This window comes from Lolium rigidum, chromosome 3, assembly GCF_022539505.1.
Source record: "Lolium rigidum isolate FL_2022 chromosome 3, APGP_CSIRO_Lrig_0.1, whole genome shotgun sequence".
Lineage (NCBI taxonomy): Eukaryota > Viridiplantae > Streptophyta > Magnoliopsida > Poales > Poaceae > Lolium > Lolium rigidum.
The window spans coordinates 27,755,272-27,763,090 of NC_061510.1; positions in this window are offsets into that span (position 1 = coordinate 27,755,272).

Below are 7,819 nucleotides of genomic sequence, written 5' to 3' on the forward strand. Positions count from 1 at the left end.
GGAATTCTTCTCGTGCATCCAAATCCTTGAGCCAAAAACTATGCCATTTGTGTCCACCATACCTACCTACCACATGGTATTTCTCTGCCATTCCAAAGTACATTACTTGAGTGCTACCTTTAAAATTCTATTCTTTGTCTTTGCAATATATAGCTCATGGGAAAATAGCTTAAAAACTATTGTGGTGAAGAATATGTAGCTATGTATCTTATTTCTTATAAGTTGCTTGTTGAGCGGTAACCATGCTTCTGGGGACGCCACCAACTATTATACCTTTGTTGAATATCATGTAAGTTGCTATGCATGTTCGTCTTGTCTGAAGTAAGGGCGATTTTCATGATCAAATGGTTTGAGTATGCATATTGTTAGAGAAGAACATTGGGCCGCTAACTAAAGCCATGAATCATGGTGGAAGTTTCAGTTTGGACAACAATCCTCAATCTCTTATGAGAATTTTAACTGTTGTTGAATGCTTATGCATTAAAGAGAAGTCCATTATCTGTTGTTTATGTTGTCCTGGTATGGATGTCTAAGTTGAGAATAATCAAAAGCGAGAAATCCAATGCGAACTTTCTCCTTAGACCTTTGTACAGGCGGCATAGAGGTACCCCTTTGTGACACTTGGTTGAAACATATGCTATGCAATGATAATCCGTGTTAATCCAAGCTAATTAGGACAAGGTGCGAGCACTATTAGTATACTATGCATGAGGCTTGCAACTTATAGGATATCTTATACATAACACATATGCTTTATTACTACCGTTGAAAAAATTGTTTCTTGTTTTCAAAATGAAAAGCTCTAGCACAAATATAGTAATCAATGCTTCCCTCTGCGAAGGGCCATTCTTCTACTTTATTGTTGAGTCAGTTTACCCATTCTTTCTATCTTAGAAGCAAACACTTGTGTCAACCGTGCATTGATTCTTACATGTTTACCTATTGCACTTGTTATATTACTTTGTGTTGACAATTATCCATGAGATAAATATGTTGAAGTTGAAAGCAACCGCTGAAACTTATATCTTCCTTTGTGTTGCTTCAATGCCTTTACTTTGAATTTATTGCTTTATGAGTAACTTTTATGCAAGTCTTATTGATGCTTGTCTTGAAAGTACTATTCATGAAAAGTCTTTGTTATATGGTTCAGTTGTTTACTCGTTGTCTTTACCATTGCTTCGAATCGCTGCATTCATCTCATATGATTTACAATAGTATTGATCAAGATTATGATAGCATGTCACTTCAGAAATTATCTTTGTTATCGTTTACCTACTCGAGGGCGAGTAGGAACTAAGCTTGGGGATGCTTGATACGTCTCAAACGTATCTATAATTTCTTATGTTCCATGCGACTTTTATGATGATACTCACATGTTTTATATACATTATATGTCATATTTATGCGTTTTCCGGAACTAACCTATTGACGAGATGCCGAAGTGCCAGTTCCTGTTTTCTGCTGTTTTTGGTTTCAGAAATCCTAGTAAGGAAATATTCTCGGAATTGGACTAAATCAACGCCCAGCATCTTAGAATCACACGAAGCTTCCAGAACACCCGAGAGCCACCAGAGGAGGGTCCTGTGGTGGACACAAATGGCATAGGTTTTGGCTCAAGGTTTTGGATGCACGAGAAGCATTCTCTCTCAGTACAAGGCTTTGGCTAGCAAGGTTGTTTGAAGCAACACAAGTATAAACCGGTATAGCAAAACTTACATAAGAACATATTGCAAGCATGATAAGACTCTACACTGTCTTCCTTGTTGCTCAAACACTTTTACCAGAAAATATCTAGACCTTAGAGAGACCAATCATGCAAACCAAATTTCAACAAGCTCTACGGTAGTTCTCCACTAATAGGTTTAAACTACATGATGCAAGAGCTTAAACACGATCTACTTGAGAGCTCAAAACAATTGCCAAGTATCAAATTGTTCAAGATAATATACCAAATACCACATGAAGCATTTTCTGTTTCCAACCAAATAGCAATAAATGCAGCGGCTTTCAGCTTTTAGCATGAGCATTAAAAGTAAAACGAAGAACACCAGTGTTCAAATGAAAAAGCGAAGCGTGTCTCTCTCCCACACAAGGATTGCTAGGATTCGAATTTATTCAGAGAATGAAAATAACAAAAAAAAATAAAAGCACACAGACGCTCCAAGTAAAGTACATAAGATGTGACGGAATTAAAATATAGTTTCACTAGAGGTGACCTGATAAGTTATTAATGAAGAAGGGGATGCCTTGGGCATCCCCAAGCTTAGACGCTTGAGTCTTCTTGAAATATGCAGGGATGAACCACGGGGGCATCCCCAAGCTTAGACTTTTCACTCTTCTTGATCATATTATATCATCCTCCTCTCTTGATCCTTGAAAACTTCCTTCACACCAAACTCAAAGCAATCTCATTAGAGGGTTAGTGCATAATCAAAAATTCACATGTTCAGCAAGGACACAATCATTCCCAACACTTCTGGACATTACCCAAGGTTACTGAAATTTAATGGAGCAAAGAAACCCACTCAAACACAGTAAAAGAGGCAATGCGAAATAAAAGGCAGAATCTGTCAAAACAGAACAGTCCGTAAAGACGAATTTTTTCGAGGCACTTAACTTGCTCAGATGGAAAAGCTAAAATTGAATGAAAGTTGCGTACATATCTGAGGATTACTCATGAATTTTTTCAAGATTTTACAATTTTTCTACAGAGAGAACAACTCAAATTCGTGACAGCTAAAAATTTGTTCCTGCGCAGAAATCCAAATCTAATATCAACTTTCTATCAAAGACTTTACTTGGCACAACAATGCAAGAAAATAAAGATACAAAGGTATTACTACAGTAGTAACAAGCACCTTGACTCAAATATAAAACAAAAATTGCAGAAATAAAATAATGGGTTGTCTCCCATAAGCGCTTTTCTTTAAAGCCTTTCAGCTAAGCGCAGAAAGTGAAAATCAAGTAACATCAAGAGAAGAAGCATCAACATCATAATCTATCTATTATATACTAAAAGCAAAATAAGGGTGGTTTTAGAGGCATCAGGTTAATGCACATGTGCTAATGAAATATAGACCATGGATTTTAATCTTAATGTCTAAGATTAAACGATAATAAGTGTTACGTATAATAATATATGTGTACAAAAATAACCCATGTCACGTCTAATATTTAATGACTAAGATATAAGAATCGGCAGCGTCGAAATAACTAGCAACTATATTGATACATAAAGACATGGTGTGTGGTGTTGTAAAAAAAAGACATGGTGCGTGGCTAGCTAGATGTGGTTCCTAGCACTGAAGCGTATTCCAGCAGGACTCAAAGGTATAAGGATTTGAAAAAAAAATGCTCTATCTCCTTAAGTCCTTAACACAGATATTTAATCTTTCCGTTTGTCCGTGAAGTCGTGCAAGACCCAAATTCTACTAATCCATTTCTTCCTTACAAGCTTCACGATCATCAGCGTGTCAGCAGGAACAAAGTATTTGAAATATCTCCAATTATTTGTTTGATCAGATTATTTTCACTATCCGGAAAAAGATATCCTTTTTTTTTGCGAAACACGTACAAACGTAGGCATCACATCTATACCTAATAATAAAGGAGCTAAGGTTTTTGCCAAAATTTTCGTCCAACTTTTTTTTAGACTATTTTGCCCTCCCACCAAATCTGTTAATACTGCCTTGCCATGAGGATACCGGTTCGGTTTATATTGTTTTTGTCTTTGGACCTTCCTCTCCTCTTGCTTCTCGCTAGGGTCAGAACCATCCGAGAACCACCCGCTCTGCTCGCCACACGCGCGAGAAGAGGCGCCGGAGGGCCGTCGACCTTCGGGAACGGCCGACGGCCAGATTCCTCCTCCGCGCCGTCCTGATTTCTTCTCCGTGGCTGGCCAAGTTTCTCCTCCCGCCGACCCAGTCTCGTGGCCGCCACCGTGAGATCCATCTGACTCGATGCGCCCCGTTGCACGTCTGATGCCATTGGAGGCACCACGGCCGCCGCCTTCTTCCGCTGCTCTGCGTGCGGTCGTTCCCTGCTTCCCCTGCTCCGCCTCACGCGTGGCCGCAGCCTGACCTGAATCCCCTTCCGCCTAGAACAGCCCGTCAAGCTGCCTGGCTGCGTGGTCGTGCCCCGCGCTAACGTCCTGCAGCCACTCCAGGACAGGAGCTCGCGGGGAGCCCCACCGTCTATATCTGAATGATCCAAGGGAACATACGACCCTGCACTAGCCCTGACCCTGTGTTGCCTTCAGTCAACGTCGATTTAGGCGACAATTGGCAATGACCCAATCTACCTTCCTCATGGCTGTTGGTGTGTTGACGCAAGGCTGCGGAAGTTCTGTATAGTCTGGCATCAATTTTTGGTACCTTAGATGGATACATAGCGTAATATGGTTCAGTAGAGGAGGAGTACTGACGGTACGAACTTTTGGTACCTTCGACGGATGCATCGCATATGGTTCTGCAGCAGGGGAGGAGTACTGATGGTAATTATCGCGGCTGCCGATCCAATAAAATACAACGACTCGAGGCTGGGCTTTTCACCCAATCGGCCAATCTGACATTGTTCGTGGTCTTTGCCTAAAGCTCCCGAACCATTAGGAACCAGGTTATTTTTTTATTCATACAATTCAACTTTATCTCTAACCTTGTCCATGTAATTTTAGAAAGCATGCATTGGATGAGAATGTAATTGGGATGGACTAAGACTTACATTCTGTGGAAGAACAACATCAACTACAAACAGGTTTTTCGACGCTCAAAGAAAGTGCGATATCTGAGGATTATTCTTGTGGTACGTACTAGACTTTCTTGCACACGCTTTTTTTTTCTTTCCTATGTACTCATGTAACAACGAGGTACCGCAGGAAAAATAACTACAATCTTTCTCAGATATATCGAGAAACATGGCTTCAGATTTCCTCCTCGCAGTGGTCGTAAAAAAAAGAGATAATTATCTGTCATCAAATTAGTAAAACAGAGAAATGCATTCTATAACATGCCGTACGCCTGTGGTGTCAGTTTCACAGTGTTTTTCTCCCTAATTTCATGCTGCGTTTTTCTCTCCCTTTTCATGCCGAAGGTTTTCGGTATCTCGCAATTTATGCTCGTAGTCAGACCGTGTATGTATTTGTTTCATACAGAAAAGTGAGGGAGTAGAAGGAGCAGAACAAGAGATGGCAGGCCGGAAGCCAGTTTCACCTGTTTGTATGGATAAGGAGGTAACTTTTCAATAGCTTCTCTAAGCTTTCCGCCAATGAAACAATCATGCTTCATCGGTTATTGCGCTTTTGGACTTCTTTTAGTCCAATGCCTCTGAACACAACACATTCATGTCCAAATAATTGTTCGAACAATCTGAGTACGAAATGCTTCGTTTTTTTATAAAAATAGTTGTTCTCATCATACGCGTTGGAGTTAGCCGTTGGTATTAGGTATAGATTACGAACATGGATGGTTTGCTAGAGCGTTAGAATATTTGTTCGTCCCGGTGCAACGCACGGGCACTTTTGCTAGTATACACACATATATGCATCCCCTTATAAACGCACGTCCACCCTATCCCTATGAGCACCTCCAAGAAACTGCGTCTAAGAAACTTCATCCGATGGATCTTGAGATTGATGAAGTACACCACAGATGCCTCGCTGTCGACGGGACGTCGCCTCCCGTAATATTTCGCCTTTAATGAGTGTCAAACCTGAGGTTTAAACTTTGGTGGGCTAGAGGTGCCACTACCCTCCTAACCACCCAACCACAAATTGGTTCTCTCTCTCTTAACTTTTTCTAGATTCACATGTAACTACACGCTAAAATATGTCTATATACAAACGTATCTGTAGAAACTTAAAACATCTTTTTATGGAAAAGTGAGTATTTCCGATGGAGCGCACTAATAAAATTTCCGGTGTTGTATATTCTATACGTGTTAAGAAAAAGAAAACTTTACATGTAAATCTGCCCGATGTTAATATTTCATGCATGTACCGTTTTGAAGAAAGAAAAATATAAAAGAAGGAGAAAGATCTAAAAAAGGTTATTAATTTTGACTGTGTCTCTTTCTCTTCGCAAATTCCTTGAACACGAAAATAAATCTATACCTGTATATCTTCCTTGCGTAGTTACACGTGCATGATAGGACAAACTCAAATACATCAGTGCAGTGTCAAAAAAAGCCTTTTAATCTGTAGAATTAGTAGCGCGAATCATCAGTTGACTTCAGCTTTTTGTGTAATGCGATTCAGTGGCGATAAATATCTAAATAAACTTTAAATATATGAATATCAACAAATATATATAATGGATGATCCAAAATATAACATGTAGAATTCATAGCCTTAAAGTATTGAAAAACTCATATGCGGCGAGAGTAGGACCTAAGATTCCTGGAGGTACGGTCTCTAAGGGCAAACTGTTCGCAAGACATGGCAGTAAATTTATCGAATTCGTCGAACTACAAAGGAATGAACCAAGAAAATAGTAAAATATTATAAAAAATTCATTTATCCATACAAACATATACAAATATAAACGAATATATCAAATAATCATAATAACAGATACGAAATTTAATGTAAGCTCACAAGTTATGACAAAACATATTAGACTTCACTTCACATAGTAGAATCATATGATCGCCAGATATACGGTGGCCAAAGATACACTACTCCAAGCTCGACTACCAAATTTTCCAATGCGGACTAGGGAGATACTTTATTATTAAGACATGGTAGGAAGAAAACTATAAATAGGCTCTAAATTTATAATGATTCCACGTACATATGAATATCAATGACTATGTAAAATGTTAAAAACAATGACATGCAAATTTTTGAAATCCACCTCAAAATTTTGAATAATCGTATGCGACATGGAAATTAAAATGTTGGACACTAAAATTGTTGGAGGTGCGGTTGCCAGGGATACACGGCTTGCAATTCCTACTGCCAATTTGTCAAACCCTTGAATCTAACGACAAAAAGGTCATAAAATTATGAATAGGCTCTAAAAGTATATTTGTATGTAATACAAACATATATGAATATCTCCAAAAGTTAAATTAAGCTCAAAGGTTAAAATACATATGATAGATTGACTTCAGAAGGTAGGACCATATGATCATTGTATGTATGGTGGCAAGGGATACGGTGCTTGCAATATAGAATATCAAATTCAAAGAACCGTCGAACTACTGATAACAAAGGCAAGCCATGGAAGTCGTTGGCTCCATCGACTACCGCGTGGTAAAAGTTGATCCATGAGAGAAAATCAAAACCTTAGTGGAGCCAATTGGTCTTGATTCCATATGACACCATCTGAACCATTAGGGCTTTCATATGACTCAAATACTAATTAACCTAACAGAACTATGTTACACACAAGGAGATAGATGTGTGCATCCATCGCATAATCTTCTAAGTTGTTGAAGGTGAAGGGGACCATACGTTTATTGGGATATGTTCGTCACCAGAAAATTGAAAGGACACGGAGGAGGATCGACGAGGAATACTAGATTCAAAGGGGCATCTGGGATACTTCATACATGATTCATTTGGACACACGTAGACCAATATGATCGAAACTAACACAATAATATTAACATTCTTGCAAACCCTTGAAATTATTTATGCTTATATCAAATATCATGTATGCCTGGTTAGAAACTCAGGATTGATTATATATTGACTGGAAATACAAAATATCATCATGTTAATGCACTAGAATTTATAATTCACGCATATAAAATACACAATTGAAAGATGAGATGTATTAGAATGAGATGATCAACGTTCAAAAAACAAGAGGATGCCCTC